General features: G+C 45.8%; 1 pseudogene; it reads right to left on the minus strand.

Annotated features, from left to right (window-relative positions):
- Positions 1–1,813: 1,813 nt before the first annotated feature.
- LOC142002165 (olfactory receptor 52E4-like) lies at positions 1,814–2,812 on the minus strand (annotated as a pseudogene).
- Between the last annotated feature and the right edge of the window lie 18,791 nt (positions 2,813–21,603).

The raw sequence follows: 21,603 nt of genomic DNA on the forward strand, positions 1-21,603 counted from the left end.
CCCAAAGAATGTCGACTCTACCTCATCTTCTTGGTTAGGTGATCTATAGCAGATGCCCACCACAACATCACTCCTGTTGTTTTTGCCTCCAATCTTAACCCAAAGAATCTAAACAGGAATTTCTCTTCATTGTAGGCATCCCGACACTTCCTAGAAATGCTTCTTCCTGGAACTAACTGCTCAAAAATGAATTTACTGCCACATTTTGATGGTCCCTACGAGGGCCTTTTCCTTTAACAGGAAAGATGGACAACATCATGACTAGCATCTCAAACCCTTAATGCATCTTCCCAGAAGGATAAAGGATTGTGAGGTTATAAATTGCAATTAGGGATGTTCTTTATAAAAAGCTAACATACTCATGGTGAGCAGACTACAGGTTTGAAATGGAAGCCTGTACTGTTAGAGAATTACTAATCTGATGGTCATCTACTGTTGCTATAGCCGTAGATTAAACATTCAAAAGTGACACACAGACACACTCTCATGTCTCTGATAGCTTGCAGCACAACAGGAGGTCACACCACACATCCAGCTGGGACACCAATAATTTCCCAGCTTCCCAGCCTTGTATTCCTGCTGGAGTATAAACCCAAATCAAACTGTCTTGTGATGAACAGAGATCCTAAGACAGTAAGCTCATTAAAGAGTTCTCTTCTCACTCCACCCTCTCATCCCATCACCCAAGGCAGAGAAGAAAGACATGTGCCTTTGTTCAGAGTTAAGATTCAAATAATCTTGGTTCATAAACACACTGTTTAAGGTAAAACACAAAACAGGACTATTAGTTTCACAATGATAGATTGTAAGTGATTATAAAAGATTGCAAACATATCCAAACAAGTTACCTATGAAATAAAAGGAAATTACACTCTAACACTTACACCAAATACATAGAATTAGAATCACCAATATCTCACTGTGCTTATAGATTCCTGAGGAACAGGGTGCTTCTATTTTGCAGACTGGGAACCCCACTACGCTTCAAAGTCCTTTCTCATTCAAATCCTCTTTAAGGGATTGAGTTCTGTGGGTGTGAAGACAAGGGATGATGTCACTTGCTGCCTTGTATAGTTTCTTCATGCTTGCAAGAAAGCCTGGTCCTGTGAAGCTGGGGATCTAGCCCCGGTGGTCAAACATTCTCACTGGTTTTCATGTGCCCTCTGGGGAGGCTTCCTTCTGTAGACTTCCACAGTTAGAGGATTCTTCCCTGGATGAGCATTGAGGACAGCAGTCAACACCCTATGACTACTCCATTGTTGCCCCTGAAAGTCCATTCTGGGGCGTTTCCAGACTCACATCGTACTCCAGTAACTCACACATTGCGAGATTTCATAACTTAACATACTATGAAGTACTTAAAATGAGGATAAGACTTTTAAAATAATACCTCACAAGGCATACCATGCACAAAAATGTCTCAGTTACATCACACTCATAAACAGGGGGTACTTTGGGGTCCAGAGTATCAGAGATGTTCCAGGGACTGACATAGGGAGGGGAAGAGAGAAGCAAGCAAGAGTGGTAGGGAGCTCAGGGGAAGACGCAGAGAAGGGGAGAGGCTTGGAGGCAGCATTGGGTAGGAGGGAATTTAGGAGTCCAGCCGCCAGCAATTGGAACAATAGCAGCCGAATGAATTGGAAATAGACAGATTCCCCCAGTTTGCAACACTGACGGAGTACAGCATGACTAGGGAAGCATTTAACGTACCTTTCACTGAGCAGTAAGGGGTTCAGGAAAACAGGCCCAGAGCTACTTTATCAGCAGCTGTACACGGAGCTTGCTCTGAAAGCCAGAGCGCCGGGAAGATACCTTAGGTCCTCTTCTGATTAAGGAGCAGGAGAAGACTGTCCCGGATTGGTTTGGTCCTCACCCCATAGATTATGGGGTGTAGCACTGGGGGCATGAGGAGGTACAGGTTGGCAATGAGAATGTGCAAGTGCAGGGGCACATTGTGGCCAAACCGGTGGGTGAGGAAGGAGAAGAGAGCTGGGATGTAAGAGACTGAAAAGACACAGAGGTGGGAACCACAGGTCCAAAACGTTTTCAGGCGAGTGTCCTTTCCAGGGAGTGCAAAGATGGCCCTGAGGATCTGGATGTAGGACACAGTAATAAAAAACACATCCAGACCAATGACATAAAATGTCAAAGCGAGGCTGTAGTAATTACTGACTTGGGTGTCAGCACAGGCCAGCTTCACCACAGCAATATGCTCACAGTACGAGTGGGGAATGATGTTAGATCTGCAATATGACCACTGTATTGCCAGGAGGGGATAGGGTAGTATGAGCACACTGCCTCGCAAAATAATGGCCAGGCCAATCTTGGCCACTACATGGTTTGACAGGATGGTGGAATGTCTCAGGGGATCACAGATGGCCACGCAGCGATCAAAAGCCATGGCCACAAAGATCCCAGACTCCACCGTCGTGAAGCAGTGAATGAAGTACATCTGGGTGAGGCAGGAATGGAAATCGATCTCCCTGAAGTTGAACCAAAAGAGGCTCAGAGTTTTTGGCACGATGGTTGTAGACACGGCCAGGTCGCTGGCAGACAGCATGCAGAGGAAATAGTACATAGGCTCATGAAGGCTCGTCTCCCTCTTCACAATGAACAGGATGGTGAAGTTGCCAAGGATGGCTATTATGTATATGGTGCAGAAGGGGATGGAGATCCAGACATGGGCCACCTCCAGGCCAGGAATCCCCAGCAGGATGAAGAAGGAGGGGTTGATGAAATGGGTTGTGTTGGAATCTGACATGGAGTATAACAGAAGGTCTCCTATTCTGCGGAACTATGATGTCTTTTTCATAGAACATATATCCCCCGATGCTTAGTATGTGCCCAGACCCTAGGGTGATGGTCAAAGTATGAATGCCTGAACGGAGAAACAATGTTAATATGACACTGTACTTGCACAGTGGTAAACTGTTTGCATGAAGGAAACAGATTAGCTGTTCTTCACACATTGAGAAAATATCATTAGTGAGAGAAAGGAACTATTAACAGCTCCCTTTACTAATGCCAAAGTCCATGTTTGATGGTGCTCCATGTGTCAATCATTCCCAATTAGTGCAGAGTTTGGAATACTATTAGGCACTAGCTGGAAATATGAGTGTGGTATTTATTAGTCATCATTGTGGCTTAATCAAATGAGCGTCAGTTCGAGATTACATCCTTAAGGGAGTTTCCTATTCACCTAGTTGCTCAAAATCTGAGGGAAGAAAACATCCCAACTGGCACGCACCTCAGGGAAAAGACCTTGAGTCAATAAGATAATCTCAGTGGAAACACCTGATTTTCACAGTAATTGTCAAACAGAGGCAATTTGTGCCTAATGAATGAGTTGGAAAAATAACCTGCCAAGGATATGGACTTAGTTATAATCTCTCAGTGTCTCTGAAGGATGTAGCAGTTGCAAAGGGCATTTGGGGGACAGGCTAGGAGAATGAAGGAAGCTGCTATATTTACACAGACTAGGAAGTTAGGGAACACGTAGTTTAGAGGAGACACAAAGAAGAGGGCTTATGAGAGAGGAAAACAAAGTAAAGGATGGAACTGATTACATTCTAATCGGCAAACAAAACAGTCCAACCAGTATTATCTAAAGACCCTTTGTGTTTCAAGCATGCTAATTCCCTAATACTGAACCTAAAGATCATGAAAGGAGGTTTCAGAGAAACTATTTAATTTGGAATAAAGGTTGTGAATTGTTGAAGAAGAGGTTATCATATCATCAAAAGTTCATGATCCCATCACCTAGAATGCGGATAACGCTGTTGAAAAAGAAGTTCTGTTTGGAAAGTGAATGCAAAAATTAGGAGGAAAATAGAGTAACATAGAGCAAATGGGGAAAGGAAAAACTAGATAGCAAGAAAAATAAATTGGAAGCTACAAAAATTGGTAGGAGTTATTCAAGACAGTAGGAGACATTCCACTCTTGGAAGGGCTGTGTATCACATCAAATAAATTATGAAATATATTAAGAACAAAAGAAATGCAGAAAAATGACATGCCGGCTGTTCAAAGGAGATAGGAAATGTGTAGACAGTGAAGAAAGAATAGATGTGTTCAATTGATAGTTTGTTCTGCATTTGGAAAGAAGCAGTAGGAGATACAGATATCAACCAAGACAATGAAATCCAAAAAAAAAAAAAAAGAAAAAGAAAAATAGAGCAGTTCAGTGTTCCACAGAAATTATGTAAAATAAAGGAACCATTTAAAAAGAATAAGAGCTGTCAAGGCTAGGAAACAATGGCGAAGGTGGTTTGGGATTAAATCAAAACATGGAACAAAGTTAATGGAAGTCACTCAGGATTCACAGGAAAGAGACCTTGTCAAATAACCCAATCTCATCCTTTAGGGATAACAGACGTTCTGTCAGTCATGAACCCCATTTTGGTGCAATAGGCTTTACTATCCGATATTGCCAGAGCACATTGTGGAAGTATAAATAACATTGTATAAGTATAACGTTGTATAAGGGGACATGCTGGATACATTGTATATGAGAGGGACATGCCAAAACATGTTACAAAGTATCTGAGGGAGCACACGTAGGGACAGTTAGCTTTTGAATGGAGAAGCAATTAAGATGGAGCCAGCACGTCTAAGAAGCAGGCATCAGAATGGAAGGTGTGAAGGGCAATTAGTTAAGTTAACTGGAAGCTGTTAAAGGAGATTGTTAAGGGTGGCAGGTAATTGAAGATACGTAACTGGTCTCAGGGATCTCGAAGGGTGGTGACTAAAATCTTTTTCTTCTTTTGTCTGTAACTTGTTGTCCAAAAAACTGTATAAATTAAGAGACACAAGCCCCACTCGGGGGGCTCACTTCTAAATGTATTAGCAGAGCGGCTTTGCTAATAAAACAGAGTGGTCTGATAAATTGTGAGTCTGAGTCAAACTTTGACAATTTGGAGGTCCCAGCGAGATGGCAAGCGGCTTCGCTGAGGCTGTGTGATCCCTGACTGCCTTGCAGGACGATCGTGGCAGCCGGCGCCTGGACGCTTAGTCCAAGCGATCCTCCACAAGACAGAAAGGTACACAGCAGCAGTGCAGTCTACGCCATTGAACTTGTTGGTTCCCACTCTGTTCGGGTAGGGGTCTTTGGATCCAGCTTCTGGAATCAGACGTCTCAGGTAATTAGAACAGTTCCCTAAGGGAACTCTGGCTTATTTTATTTTTGTGCTTTAACCGGTTTGAGGACTGTCTTGTCTTTGTGTCTATCCGTCTTCCCTGTGGTGTGTGTGTGAATCTGGGAGCCATCTCTGTCCGGAGACTGGCTGACCAAGGGGTCCCCGTCCCCACGGTCTGAATAAGTGGTATCTGCACAGCTGCAGCCGCACCACACCTTGGGTATTAACCCCTGGTGTGAAAGCAAGGGCAGTTGAGGCAGTAGCCTGTGGGCTCCTTTCTGTGTGTTGCACCGGGTACCGCTCTGCCGAGCCCGAATTTCCTTCTTGTGTGAGTGCTGTGTGAAGTCCTCCTGGATGGGTAATCAGAAGTCTAAGGTAGAACAGTTCCCTAAGGGAACTCTGGCTTATTTTATGTATTTTAGGAGGGGTCCGGACTCTTGTAGGTTTCTTGAAAAATGGTCCAAATTAGCTCTAGAGAACCCCAAATTACAGTGGCCACTGTTAGGTTCTTGGGACAAGGATCGAGTGGACGCTTTAAAAAGCAAACTCGTCCTCCCAAAAACCAAATTGGAGAGAGGAGAAGTAGACTGCTTCATGCAGTGGTGGGAAGAGGCAAATCGTAGATGGACTGAGTCAAAACTCACCTCTCTCAAAAAAATTCTAGCAAAAAAACTAAAAGTTCAATTGGATGCAGTCTCTCCCACCACTAGTCCGAGCGCTCCCCTTTGCCCAGTCCTGTGCAATGATCCGGATCAAACCCGACCCCCACCATACTCCTGCGCAAATAAGAAATCAGAAAAAGAAAAATCTTCAGTGACTACAGATAATGAAAGTGAAGAAGATACCCTCATTGGCCTCCCAGCTCTGCAAAATATTATGAAGAAGAAATCCAAAGCAGACTGCAAAGATTCTCTTGACATCTCTTCTTGGAAAAGAGAACCTGATGGGAGGTTAATGAGAGACTCTGATCAAACTATTGTGGCACCCTTACAAGTCCTTAAGATGGGAGATAGTGAGTCCATATGGGATTATAAGCCCTGGACTCGTACAGAACTTTTATCTATAGTTAAAGGTTTTCCCAAACCACAGGAAAACTCTGTCAAATTTGCTGAGGAGTTTCTGTTAATCTGTGAAACCTATGAACCCTCTGAGACAGATCTCCTCCAACTGTGTAAATTGTTAGCTCCTGCCAGTTATTATGAAAAATGGTTGGCTGCCGCAGACTGGCCAGCTGAGGCATGCCACTCAACCATAAAAAGTACTGGCCCAGATTCGGTGTACAGAGACCGGTGTATGGCTCTTTGGAAGTGCCTGCATCAAGCCATTCCCAAAGTGTGGTCTCCTAAAACAAACTGGACAGCAATACGTTGCTGTAAGCAAGGGCAAGGAGAAAGCCCAGGTGACTATAGGTCCCGGCTAACTGATATTTTCCTACAACATTCAGGAATTCAAGAGCCTGATGTAAATGGGCAGGGGGCCTTGGCACATGCATTTGTTGATGGTCTTCTCCCTGCCACAGGCAGCATGTTAAAACGAATAAGTGTGGGATGGCAGACTGAAACCATGGACAAATTGCTGGCAGTGGCAGAGCATTGCTGCCGCACTTTAAAAGGAAAGGAGGAACAGTCCTCCCAAAAGTTAATGGCTCTGCAGATACAGCATTATTCAGGACTAAGCAGACCACACCGGGGACAGGGACGGGGTTGCGGAAGGGGGCGGGGGGCTGGATTAACTGGGGTTTGTAACTACTGTAAACAGCCTGGACACTGGAAAAGAGTGTCCAAGACGACCTAATAATTGTATGGGAAATCAAGTGAACCCCCCGCTGGTTCCTCCAGCTGATCCCCAACCCTATTTTTCACCCCAACAATGATGGGATGCTGGGGAACCTCAGAAAGTTTTAGCTCCCTTATTACCTCTGTCCCCTACTGGAGAATGTGTCCTGACTGTAAATGATTCTCTCTCCCTTTCCTTGTTGATACTGGAGCTTCTCCTTCTACAATCCGTACCACTGACTTGCCTGTGGTTCCCCAATCTGGAAAATCTGTGTCTGCTGTTGGCATTACAGGGATCCCTACCTCTTTTCCCCTCTCAAAACCTTTGTCTGTTCAGGTCGGTCCCCTCTCTGAGGAACACGCATTCCTCCTCTCTGATTCCACCCCTGCAAACCTTCTGGGACGGGACTTGCTATGCAAACTTGGCTGTTCTATTTACTGCTCCCCAGATGGTGTCTATCTGCAAATCCCTCAGTCTTTCTTATGTGATTCTGTAGCCTCCCTGCTGTCTGAAACTTCCCTCTCCACTCCGGTCCCTTGCTGTCCCTTAACTCCGTCCCTAGAGCACCTAATCTCTCAGGTTCCTTCCTCCCTATGGCCATCTCACCCATCTGAAGTGGGCCGATTAAATACTGACCCAGTTCGGATTACTGTAGACAATTCCAAACCTCTGCCTCGCCTGTCTCAGTATCCTTTGAATCCTGAGGCAGAGGCTGGGATTGCTCCAGTTATATCTGCATTAAAAGAACAAGGAATTATTGTCCCTTGTTCCAGCCCCTGTAACACCCCTATCCTCCCAGTTCAAAAGGCTGATGGCAAATCGTGGCAATTTGTTCAAGACCTTCGAGCTATTAACCGTATTGTCATACCTTCTTTTCCAGTGGTCCCTAACCCCGCTACAATACTAGCGTCTATTCCTCCAAATGCAACCCACTTTACTGTTGTAGATTTGTGCTCCGCTTTCTTCTCTGTCCCAGTTCACTCTGAATCCCAGTATCTCTTTGCCTTCTCCTACAAGGGTCAGCAATATACATGGACTACCCTTCCCCAGGGGTATACAGAGAGTCCATCCTATTTTTCTCAAGCCCTAGCCAGGGATCTCGCTGATCTGGTTTTCCCATCAGGATCCACACTGATCCAATATGTGGACGACTTACTCCTGTGCTCCCCTCTCTGTCTGCCTCAGAAACTGATTCACTAACACTTCTCACAGCTTTAGCGAACAAGGGTCATAAGGCTTCTCGCACAAAATTGCAGCTCTGCCAAACCTCTGTCACATACCTAGGCTTCCTTCTCTCCCAGGGCTCCCGTACACTCTCTCCAGCCCGGGTACAAGCCATCCTTAGCTTTCCCCAGCCTTGCTCTCCACGCCAGGTCAGAAAATTCTTAGGCATGACAGGGTTCTGTAGGCGACGGATTCCCCAATATGCTTCTCTGGCTAAACCGCTCCAAGAACTCACTCGATCCTCTGTACCTAACCCCATGCCATGGCCACTTGAGGCAAATGCTGCTTTCATCTCCCTTAAGCAGAATTTAGCCTCTGCCCCTGCCCAAGGGTTACCTAACTATGACAAGCCTTTTACCCTTTTCTGTCACGAACAATCTGCTTGTGCCCTCGGGGTTCTTACTCAGGAGCACGGTGACAGAACTCTCCCAGTGGCTTATTTCTCTGCAACCTTGGACCCTGTAGCCCAGGGTTTACCCCCTTGCCTATGCGCTGTAGCTGCTGCAGCGCGCCTGGTCGAGATGTCTGAGTCCCTTGTCCTCTGCTCTCCTCTCACTCTCATGGTTCCCCATTCTGTGGAAACTCTCCTTCTGCAACGCAACACTGCTCACCTCTCCTCTGCTCGCCTCACTAGGTATGAACTTTTGCTGCTTTCAGCCCCACATATCACTATTAAGCGCTGCTCCCGGTTAAACCCTGCTACCCTCCTTCCTTTACCTAGTGCTGCTATCACTGTCCCGTGCCCCGACCTTTCAGATGTACCTCTCCCTAACCCTGACTTGGTATTATTCACTGATGGGTCCTGTTATAGAAATGACCAAGGCCACCTTCTTGCAGGGTACGCTGTGGTCTCTCTCTCTCTGAAACCATAGAAGCTGCGCCTTTACCCTCTGTGACCTCTGCCCAGGTGGCTGAACTGATTGCCCTAACCCGTGCCTGCTTTCTAGCCAAGGGGCTCTCTGCCACTATTTTTACTGATTCTCGGTATGCCTTTGGGGTTGTGCATGACTTTGGCACCCTCTGGCAGGCTCGAGGTTTTCTTACCTCTACTGATACCCCTATCAAGAATGGCCCCTACATTGCCGCCCTCCTGTATGCAGTTTTACTACTGTCTGCCTTGGCAATTGTTTAGTGTACTGGCCACTCAGTGGCAGACACCGAGGTGGCAAAAGGTAATGCACTTGCTGATGCTGCTGCAAAACATGCCGCCACTATAAAACCTTCACCAGAAGCGTTTCTTGGTCCCCTCTCTGTCTCTGTAACGCCACCATCCCTGTCTCATCTCACTCAGCTCCAGGATTCTGCCCCAGAAACAGAGAGAGACTCCTGGAGTGCTTTGGGTTGCTCTTTGCATTCTGATTCCCTTTGGCGATCGCCCACCGGTACCTTTGTAGCCCCCCCTCTCACTCTACCCGTCTCTAGCCGCCCTGCTACATGGTGTTTCACATGTCGGCAAGGAGGGGATGGTCTCTGCTATGAGTAAGGCGGGGTGGTGGGCTCCCCATTTCAGCTCCTTTGCAACCCGCCACTGTGCCACTTGTGTTACTTGTCAAAGCCACAATGTAGGCAAATCTGTAAAAGTAACACAAGGGTTCTGGGGTTTGCCTCAAGCACCTTTCCTACACTGGCAACTTGATTTTGTACAAATGCCAAAGTGTCAGAAATATGAATTCATTTTAGTTATAATATGTCTATTTTCGGGTTGGATTGAAGCCTTTCCCTGTCGCAAAGCTGATTCATTGTCTGTTGCAAAATGTCTGTTAAACCACATTACCCCTACCAAGGGAATTCCTGCCACTTTGTCTAGTGACCAGGGAACACATTTTACTGGAAAAATTGTTCAACATCTAAACCAGGTATTACATGTCACCCACCTGTTGCACTGCCCTTACCATCCACAGAGTGCAGGGGCAGTTGAAAGGCGAAATGGTGTGCTTAAAAATAAGCTGGCAAAAATCTGTAGTTCCACAGGGTTAAACTGGCCAGCTGCTTTACCACTGGCCCTTATGGAAATTCGGTCATCCCCATCCCAGAGACACAAATTGAGTCCATTTGAAATCATCATGGGATGCCCTATGCAAACAATGGCTACTATTACCCCAGTCCCAGACCTAAACCTAACTCACAGCACGCTCCTCCAGTACTGCAAAGGGTTAATGCAAGCTGTGAGCTCCTTCCATTCGCAGGTGCGAGCAGCTTGGCCGACGGAACCCACCTCTGCTGCCTGTCACACTCTTGAGCCTGGTGATTGGGTCTACCTGTGGCACCACCTCCGGAAGCACACCTTAAAACCCCGGTGGAAGGGTCCATACCAGGTACTGCTCACCACCCAGACAGCAGTGAAATTATCCGGCATCGCTGCATGGATCCACGCCTCACAGTGTAAGCCAGCACCACCTCCAGGGGACCAAGCACCTCTGCAAGACCACGCAGAACCAGCTTCAACCCCAGAAGACAAAGAGGAACAGCCTGCAATACCTTAAAATCTGCGCTCTCGTAAGGGTTGCCAGAAGCAGAGGGTAAGCAGACAGCAGGACCCAACAAACAAGAAGCAGTAGTGAGCCTAGCGCCTGCTGCCTGGTGGACGTAAAACCGTGACTGCGGTTCCCTCGAAAGGGGTTGTCAGAACCAGAAAGGGTCCTGCTTCGAACATGTGTCCTTTGAGAAGCTTAATCCTCAGCTACTGTGTCCTGAGGGTCTGGGGAATCCAGAGTGACAGTGACAATTCTTTCATCCAACAACAGGTGCAGATAGCCCAGATCCTGAATATTTCTAATTGCTGGGTCTGCAGCCACATCCCAGCTCACTCACAAGCTAGTATCCCCACCATGGCAATCCCTTTGAATTCCTCAGAGGTTGGTGGAGAACCCTATCCACTTAAAAGGACATGGAAGGAAAATGACACTTGGGGGCTGGGAAAAACTTATGTTCCTAAACTTATAAGTGTGGTGAAAGGAAAGGGCCACTGGTGCTGGGTGTGTAACGGGACAGGGCTGAATCTAGGGAGGAGCAGCTGTCTCCAATACATCGTGTCCCATGGTGTATGGGACTATTCAAACAAGGTTGGAGACTGGCGAACCGGGTATGGAAAGATAAACTTCCTCTCAACCTGGGATCAAACCAGAGTGCTAATCTAATGTTGTTAAATGTCACCAGTGAAAGAAATGAAAAAGAATGATTGATGTATGGAATCCAGTAAGTTGTTGGTCATGGGCGTAGCCTTGACCAAAAGGGGGGATTGTGGAAGTATAAATAACATTGTATAAGTATAACGTTGTATAAGGGGACATGCTGGATACATTGTATATGAGAGGGACATGCCAAAACATGTTACAAAGTATCTGAGGGAGCACACGTAGGGACAGTTAGCTTTTGAATGGAGAAGCAATTAAGATGGAGCCAGCACGTCTAAGAAGCAGGCATCAGAATGGAAGGTGTGAAGGGCAATTAGTTAAGTTAACTGGAAGCTGTTAAAGGAGATTGTTAAGGGTGGCAGGTAATTGAAGATACCTGACTGGTCTCAGGGATCTCGAAGGGTGGTGACTAAAATCTTTTTCTTCTTTTGTCTGTAACTTCTCTGTAACTTGTTCTCCAAAAAACTGTATAAATTAAGAGACACAAGCCCCACTCGGGGGGCTCACTTCTAAATGTATTAGCAGAGCGGCTTTGCTAATAAAACAGAGTGGTCTGATAAATTGTGAGTCTGAGTCAAACTTTGACAACATGTAAAATGAACTAAAAAGTGGCTGACAGAGCTGAGGGAGCAGGGGTCAATGGACCATTGTCAGTGAATTTGGCTTCTTCTAGGGGTGTTGTGCAAGGTTTGTTTTCAGCTTGGCACTTTTCACATTTTTCATCAAGAGTTTCAAAGCAAATAGAAAATCGATGCAGATATATTTCATACGTGACCCAGATAGTGGCACAGGGGTTACCAGGAGAAGGGCAGGGCAGGCATCCTGATTAATCTGGAGGTTTCAGTGAGGTGAGTGCATCTAAACAAACCACTTAAATGCAATCAAATGGTCCATTCTCACCCGGGGGCTCACAGATTCTATGGTGCAAAATCCTAGTGGGGACCAGGGTTTTGTCAGACACAAGTCACTGGGATCAGCACTGGGACTGTGGGGTGAAATTAACGGCCAGGAACTCAGAGTGAATGATGAAATAACCTCTTTTGACCTGGCATCCTATGAATTAATCAATAAAGGAAGTCAATCGGGCGCTTCTGTTTCTTTTGTCTCACTGCACACATTCAAGGCAACATTGATTCCCCTGAAAATATCAACATACGACACTAAGAAACAAACCTTATTTTCCTTGTTTATAATTGTCCTGTGGAACTTCTTGCCACAGACATTATCGAAGCAAGAGCTTTGCTGAATAGGATTCTCAAATGGACTGTCACCACCAGATCTAGTTCAGACTGTCTGACACCAGGAATTAAGAGACATCTTATTCAGTTGCCTATAAATTCACCAGATTATAAGTGTTTATGTTGAAATACCCCATTCTGGTGTCTCCTTGTAACTCAAGGCTCCCCCCAGGTTCCCCGGCCCCGGCATAACTGTCCAGCCAACTTCTGGAACACAGTTCAGCCATCCTTTCCAGCAGATAAAATCAGTCAACTGCCTCCCCTTCCCATTAACAGCCACCAACCTTAAACGCAGGAAGGAGAGGTGACAATCTCTGTGTTTTCACACACAGCTGAGGCATTGATTCAATCCTTTTGCCTTAGCAGGGCCTGAGCAAAGTACAGGCCACAGCCTCAGGTTTTGGACTTGTATTTTATGTTGACTCCAATTCAATCAATTTGGGGCTGAAGGCCTTCTGGTGTGGTGGGCAAAGGTGCACAGGGAGGAGTGAAATTTTGGCCCCTGATACTGGAAGAGACATAGAGCCTGTCACGTTTGATGCCTGTTCACTGCAGAATGGAAAACAAGTGAATTCTCTATCCCATACCACCTGCAGTGCAGAACTGCACAGGATTTTTGAGCAACAAGCTAGTGTACCTTGCAATGGTGAGATGAGAATCCATCCCCTTGGAATCACCCTCAGGCAGCCATGTCCCACACATCTTTCATTCCATCATCTGCAGCAGCATCCAGCTGCAAGCACCAGTACGGTGGTTCACATCATTTATAACATAACTCTTTGCAATTCCACTGAGTTCAATTGGCCTCCCTTGGAAAGAAGAGCACCTGAGTGAAAACCAGCTGGAGGCCAGCCTGTCTGCCCTTCTGTGCCCTTTATCCAGTTTTAGAAGCAAACAGCAATTAAGTGAACTTCCCAAAAGGAGATGACAACTCTAGGGATCTGTGCTGAGTCAGCGAGAAACTGGCTGCTCTGTGTGTTTGTGTGTTTAAAACTTATAGTTGACTCGTGAGAACACTAGGGATACAGACTAGGTCCCCACAGGGTTTGATAAATGCCCAGGGTGGATGGGTAGATACTAGACCAGGGGTCTACAGCCTGTGGCTCAGGAGCTTCATGTAGCTTGTTAAGGACTTCTTAGTGGCCCTGACACAAAATAAAAAATAAAAAAAACCCTCTCTTATTTTCAATAAGTGTCGAACATCTAAAAACCCAACAATGAACAACTCATATCTAAATAGCAACCAATATGTGATCTCAGCACATTGGAAAACTGCCTCCAGCATCCACCAACAGGATAGAAAGGTCAGGAGAGGAGGTCAGGAAAAGAGTGGTACAAACTCACACGTGGAAAGTGTGAGGAGATGGAATAGGTGACAGGTTTGTGACTGTACTGCAGTAAACATGTGTCACGTTCTACATCATTGTATTTGCCGGTTCTTAAAATGGGGTGACAAAAAACACGGTCTGACATTATTTATTAAGGACAGTCTCGTATTGCCATGCATTGCCTCTCTTGCATTATTGAGGTTTTAACTGAAGTGGAAAAAATTGCTCTTCTGGCTTTTTTTTGGTTACCAACCCTGTGCTAGGCAGATCCAGAGAGAAGAAGAAGTGAACACTACCTGCAGAGACACAGGTCTCTCTCGAAAGGATCTGAGATCAGTAATTCTCATCTGTAACTCTCATAATGTGTAGCGCCTTTCACCGAAGGATCTGGAAAACAGATTTCAAATTAAAGTCACTACGAACCTATCCCCATTACACAGATAGGCAACCTGAGGCACAGGACGATGTGAACTGGCAGGGTGACACAGAGAATGGCGTGGTGCTGTCTTCCCTGCTGTAGCCGTGTTCTGTTGGTCGGTAAATGAGCACAGGACACAAAAGGGAAGTAATCCGATTTAACAGGGCCTGTCCATTGGGTGCATGTAACTGAATTCCCTGCCATGTCACCTGGAACTGGGGTACAGTGCTGCCCCCTCACATGCCAATCTGGGCCCCTTCTTACACGGTGAATCTACAGGAAGCCCCGGTCCTCTCCAAGGCTGGCACCCGCCCAGCCAGACACGGACAAGGACACGCACAGCTGCACTGGCACGGATCTTTTCCCAGCCACTCATGAACCAAGCATGGAGTCAGCTAACAGTTTTCTATAGCTGCAACCACTTCCCTACAGTTCCCTGCCCAGGACCCAATAGCTGAACCTTCTTGCCCTTGTCAGAAGCCTGACCAGTATCAGTTTCTTACCCAGTCTGCCCTTTCCTCAGTGTGCCAAGATCAATGCACCAGTGCCCCTGTCGCCGAAGAGATTTCCCCTTTACTTGTCTAATAACACCATGGGTTAGGTAAAAAACACCCACTTATCGATGGCAGAAAGATATTTTTTAAAATTAAAAAGGTTACCTAAGAAATAAATAAAATGTCAATCTAAATTCTATGCACTAGACAGTATTTGAATGAAGCAGCTTCTCACCCTGTTGATACCAACAGCACCGCTCCCCTCCGAGAGCTGAGATAGAGTCCAGGAATCCTGATGGAAGGAGGTTGTCTGTCTGTCTGTCTGTCTTCAGCTATAGTAACAGACTAAGAGCACATACTAAACAAGCCAGCCTAACCAGCCCCTTAAGTGACTTGCCAGAAGATGCCAGAACATGTTAGTATTAGAGCTGAGTGGTTCTAATTTTCATTTACTTTTCCCTTGTTTACATGAGAATTAGATGCAGACTTCCTGTCAGCAAATTGCTCAGGTCGGTGTATAAACAAATGCCTAGATTGTTCAAGAGCCTAAGTTGTCTGTGGAGTCATGAATAAAGATGCCACTTCTTCCAAAATCTCTTTTGGTTCCCTTGTGGATGCAGATGATGAGAGACATGGACGTGATTCAGCAGCGATTTTGGATTTGGTTCCATCTATATATTCTGACTAGCATAGTTACCAGCATTGCTCTGGTCCTGACCAATGATAAGGAGCATGTGTAAGCTTTAGTTCAATGACTGTATAGAACTGTAAGTAGTTGGATGGGGCTGGGGGCTCAGAGCAAGGAGTGGATGGTGCTGGAGTCAGAGAACCGGGTTCGATGGTATGGAATGGCGCGAGGTAGGGGGTGGGGGTGCAGGAGTCTCAGAAGGGGAGTGGAAGGTGTGGGGTGTCCTGTTCGACATAGTTTAAATGATCTGGAGAAAAAGGTAAACAAAAATGTGAAAAAAATTCAGATGATACTGAACTGCTCCAGATAGTTGTGAGAAATACAGATTGTGAAGAGCTGCAAAAAGATAATTAATATCACCAAACTTGGTGATTGGGAAACAAAACGGCGTATGCATTTTAATGTATATAAATTCAAAGTAACGCACATTGGAAAAATAATGTCAACTATACATATCACTCAAGAGGGCTATCTTGGAGTTACAGTGGATCATTCTCTGAAAACATCCACTCAATGTGCAGCAGCAGCATAAAAAGCAAACATAGAATCATAGAATCCTAGCGCTGGAAGGGACCTGAGGAAGTCATTGAGTCCAGCCCCCTGCCTAAAGCAGAATTAATCACAACTAAATCATCCCAGACGAGACAATGTCAAGCTGGGATTTAAAAACCTCCATGGATAGAGATTCCACCACCTCTCAGTAATGCATTCCAATGCTTCACCTCCCTCCTGGTGAAATAGCTTTTCCTAATATCCAACGGACACCCTCCCTCTGTGACTATTAAGTTAAATTACTTGACTGATATCTCTATGAATATCAAAGATGGGGAAGCTCTCTTTGTGATGCATAAGTTAATTGCTATCTCTATTGACGATAAACTAATAAATAACCTTGGTAGGCTTTAAAGTGCTACATGACTGCTTCTTTGTTTTGTTAAGATGCAGGCTAACGTGGCTACCTCTCTGTTAATATTCATCAGAAGGATTGCAGAAAAGGATCTAGGATTCATAGTGGACCCCGAGATAAATATGAATCAACACTGTAACACCATTGCAAAGAAAGTAACTATTATCTGGGGACGTATTTGCAGAAGTGTTTTTAGCAAGAAATGAGAAGTAATTTTTCTGCTCTACTCAGTGATTATTAGGCCTCACCTGGAGTATTGTGTCCATTTATGGGAACCACTTTTCAGGAAAGTTGTGAATAAGTGGGAAAATGTCCAGAGAACAGCAACAAAAAGATTTTCTGGTCTAGAGAACATGACATATCAGGGAAGAGTTAAAAACTTGGGGATGTTTAGTCTTGGAAAGAGAAGTCTTAGAGAGGACATGATAACAAATTTCAAACACATAGAAGGTTATTACAAGCAGGAGGGTGAAAATTATTCCCCTTAACCCCTGGGGGTAGAAGAAGAAATGTATTTATAATACAAGAAGGGAAGTTTCAGTTTCAGCATCAGGAAAAAAAAATCTTAACTCACAGAGTTGTTAAACACTGGAATAAATTACCTGGGGAGGGTGTGGGATCTCCCTTATTGGAGGTTTTTAAAAGCGGGTTAGACAAAGACCTGACAGGGATGATCAAGATGGTGCTTAGCATTTCCATGTGCTCCGGTAGTGCAGGGGAGAGGTAGCTCAGTGGTTTGAGCATTAGCCTGCTAAACCCAGGATTAGGCATTCAGTCCCTGAGGGGGCCTCTTACGCTGTGTCTACATGGGCACAAATCTTCAAAATAGCTGTATTTCGAAGATTACTAATCAAGTGCTGAAGTGAACATTCAGTGCCTCATTAGGATGCTTTGAAAACACGCAGCTACCTGGGGCTCCTTTTCAAAAGGACCCTCACCTTTCAAAATCCCCTTATTCCGATCAGTGATCAGGATAAAGGGATTTCGAAAGGTGCAGGGTCTTTTCAAAAAGGAGCCCGTGTAGCCACGCTGAGCTGTGCGCTTTTGAAAGCACCATGGCCGGAAGTGTCCTAATGCAAATGAGGCACTGAATATTCAATTCAGCACCTGATTGGTAATCTTCAAAATATGGCTATTAGGCTATTTGACACAGCCTTAGGGATTGGGGTAAACAGATGTCAGGGCTGTGCTTGCTCCTGCCAACAGGGCAGGAAAAAAAAAAACTTCTCAAGACACAAGAAATCTTTCTTCTGCCCTACTCTGGACTGCTTAGCCCTCAGCTGGAGTATTGTGTCCAGTTCTGCGTGCCACACTTCAAGAAAGGCTTGCAGAAGTTTGAAAGGGTGTAAAAAAAGTGCAACCAGAATGATCAAAGGTCTAGAGAACATGACCTATGAAGAAAGGCTGAAAGAGCTGGGCTTATTTAGTTTGGAAAAAAAGCAGATTGAGGGGGGACGTGATAGCAGTTTTCAAGTATCTAAAAGGGTGTCATAAGGAGGAGGGAGAAAACTTATTCTTCTTGGCCTCTAAGAATAGAAGAAGAAGCAATGGACTTAAACTGCAGCAAGGGAGGTTTAGGTTGGACATTAGGAAAAAGTTCCTAACTGTCAGGGTGGTCAAACAGTGAAATAAATTGCCTAGGGAAGTTGTGGAATCTCCATCTCTGGAGATATTTAAAACAAGTTAGACAAATGTCTGTCAAGGATTGTCTAGACAGTACTTGGTCCTGCCATGAGGGCAGGGGGAGGGAACCCTTCCAGGCCTAGCATTCTATGATTCTATGATTCTTTGTTTGCATCTCATGCATCTGATGAAGTGCGTCTGTGCTCATGAAAGGTCATGGTCAAAACTTTTCTCTTAGTCTATAAGGTGCCACAGGACCCTTCGTTGCCGTTACAGATCCAGACTAACTCCTTGAGATTTCCAAGACCAGTATCTGATGAAGTGAGTCTGTGCTCACGAAAGCTCATGCTCAAAACTTTTCTCTTAGTCTATAAGGTGCCACAGGACCCTTCGTTGCTGTTACAGATCCAGACTAACTTCTTGAGATTTCCAAGACCAGCATCTGATGAAGTGAGTCTGTGCTCATGAAAGCTCATGCGCAAAACTTTTCTCTTAGTCTATAAGGTGCCACAGGACCCTTCGTTGCTGTTACACATCCAGACTAACACGGCTACCCCTCCGATAATTGACAGATTGGTCATTGTATGTGGCACTAGTGAGACCGAGGTTAGTTTTTCCATGTGTGGTTTCTGCTTCTGTCTGAACTCTTTGCTTTGTTTTCTTTTGTTTGTTATGTTTTGTTTTCTTTTTCCCAAAGTCTCCCACATAACACTGCTCCAATGAAGTTATGAGAGGAATGTGTCTTGCCCATGTTGCTCCCATGAGAAGCCTGCCATCTTGTAGCCAGACAGAGTCTCCCCCTTACAAGCCATCTTGCTCGTTGCCCCCCCCCAGCCGAGGAGCACACAGGGAACGGAAATGGCTGCTGACAGCACAGTCTTTGATGGCCTCATTGAGGCCCAGATATGCTGGCTTATCGTGACCCTGAGAAGCAGAAAGTACAGCTAGAAGGCTAACAGGCCAGACTGTCAACATGAGAGGGGGGGGAACCCTCAGAAATCACCCCAGCTGGCATTGATCAATATGATGCACACACACAATCACCCAGAAGGGGAGGTCCCCCGCCCGCACAAAACAATGTCCTGTACTCCTAAATTGCTTATCTCTTGTCTTACAAGTGCAAACTAAGTAGAAATGCCCTTGTAACAAACTGGAGTCACAAAGACAGACCAGTATGATCTGGCACCATAGATAAGAAAGAGGATACGTAACCCAAAAGGGGTATAAAAGATGGGTCCAGCAGAACTCTAACTTTGAGTGCATTTCAACCAACTACCTGCTGGTCGGGTCAGGTGATTGCCTCCCGAGGTCCACAGCTGGGGACGCCCAACCTCGTATTCGTCTTTCCGTCGGAATTGAGTGACCGATCCGGCTTGGCTACGCTGGTATCGAGAGACGCAGAGAGGGTAAGATACACCCATGCTAGGTCTCTGACTTTTTTTTGTGCACAGCTAAAGAATTAGAGCTCTGTAACTAGACGTTGTTGTGTCAACATATCATTGTGTTAGATGGTAACAGATATCTTTGTATCGGATTGTAACGTAACTTGTTAACACCTGTACTTTGCTAGCATATAAGAAGTAAACAATAGCCTTTTGTAACCGCACGCTTATAACTGTAGCTTAATAAACTTGTAACCAGTTAAGATCCAAGCCTAACTATTTTTGTTAACCCTTTTGTCACTGCAACACAGCTGGCACAACAAAAGAACTTTAACCATTTGGTTACAACAGCATGGCCATAGGTAAGAGTGCTAGGACCTGCCTACTCTAACAGTAATAAACTGGGTTGCTTAGGACCCAGGGGAATCCGTCAGCCTGTCTTGGCTGCTTGCAGCAGCAAGCTCTCTGCTCTTGTAGTTTTAAACTTGGGTGATAACAAGGGCATAGTTGGTACCTCATCGCACATTACCTGGCCACCGGCTAACACATCTCTATGATTTCCAGCAGATAAAGTCAAGTACTAGGCACCCACCTTCCTGCTCTTACCAGGAGGAGGTGGTGGCGGTCTTTGTGTATTGACACACAGATGGTTTCTCCAGAGTTCACTTACTTTTTACTTCAAGGGGAGTTTGCTTCAGTGTGGTCTGATGAAACCATGGACCAGGGCCTCAGAATTTGAACTTGCATTTTACATCTACTAACGCCTTTCTTCTGGGAAGACCCACTGTGCCACTGAACTAGACCCATCAATGCAAGGCTGGGGGCATCACCTGGGCTGAGCACAGGTGCACAGGAAAGAGCGACTTTTGGCCCAGTGGTATTGAACAAACTCATCCTCTGTGGCAAGGGCTCTGAGATGGTCACAAGTTCTGCAAAGCAGAAAGTGCAACAGACTTACACTCAGTCTCCTGTTGCCCACATTGCAGTGGGTTTGACAAGCAGGAAAGCTCCCCAGGAAGAGATCGTTACCTGTCTATTCTGAGCGGAAAGTGTCTTCACGGGCAGGCACCCTGAGGTAGCTGCATCCTAAGCTCTCGCTGCAGCAGGACAGAGGTGAGGTTTTGGGATTCCCGGTGATGACACAGACAACACTTTTAGCAGCACTTATGGTTTGTTTATTGGAGTAGTACAAAGGTGTTAAACCGCTGTCGAACAGACACAAACTGAAGATGTTCAATACAGTTAATATCGTAACAACGTTCTAAAAGCTAATGCAACTTACTTAACCAACTGCACTTAGGGTTTAACTTCTGCTATAAAAGCAAGCTGGTAGCAGACGTGGAGGTTATCCTCTCCTTTGGACTATATCAGTAAAGCCGAGAGGGGGACACTGGTGTCTGGGCAGCCCAGAGTCTCCATAACAAATTCCCAGGCTCGCGCCCGGAGAGGTACTCCGGCATCGCTGAACAGCGTTGCATCAACACGGGAGGCAACAGTCACCGGTTATAAGCTCTTGCTCGATTGGCGTAGAGAACGAGCGCCAGGGGTTGCCTTCGACGGTGGGAGGGATCCTCGCATCTCACTGGACAGTCACCGCCCGCCTCAAGCTGGGCAGCCCCCAGCCAATAGGAGACTGTCCCGCCACAGTTCACCTGCCTCGCTGGGTGCATGAGGCTTAAGGTTCCTGAACCTGACAAGTGACTGACATTTGGGCACCAGGCAAACCAATAAGAAAATCAACAAGAAATGAGAAACATCAACAATTCAAGCTTGCTTGCTGGAATGTGCGGACCATGCTGACCGGCTTGACTGAAGATCTTCAGGCCATCAGTGACACCCGCAAGACCGCTGTCAACAACGAGGAACTGAAAAGGCTCCGAGTTGATATTGCTGCACTGCAAGAGACGCGACTTGCAGATTTCGGATCTCTAAAGGGAAAGGACTACACCTTTTTCTGGCAGGGTAAAGCCCAAGAAGAACCCAGACAGCATGGTGTTGGCTTTGCTGTCAGAAACACCCTTCTACAAATGGTTGATTTAGTCATGGGCGGATCAGAAAGACTTCTTCAGATCACGCTTCAAACTTGCGCCAGTCCTGTCCACCTGATAGGCGCTTATGCCCCAACCCTGTACGTCACACCAGAAGTAAAAGACGAGTTCTATGATGTGCTTAGTGCTGCTGTAGCACAAATACCTGCTCGTGAACAACTGGACATCTTGGGTGACTTCAATGCAAGAGTTGGAGCTGATTGGGCCT

This window comes from Carettochelys insculpta, chromosome 1 (genome assembly GCF_033958435.1).
Source record: "Carettochelys insculpta isolate YL-2023 chromosome 1, ASM3395843v1, whole genome shotgun sequence".
In the NCBI taxonomy this organism is placed as follows: domain Eukaryota; kingdom Metazoa; phylum Chordata; order Testudines; family Carettochelyidae; genus Carettochelys; species Carettochelys insculpta.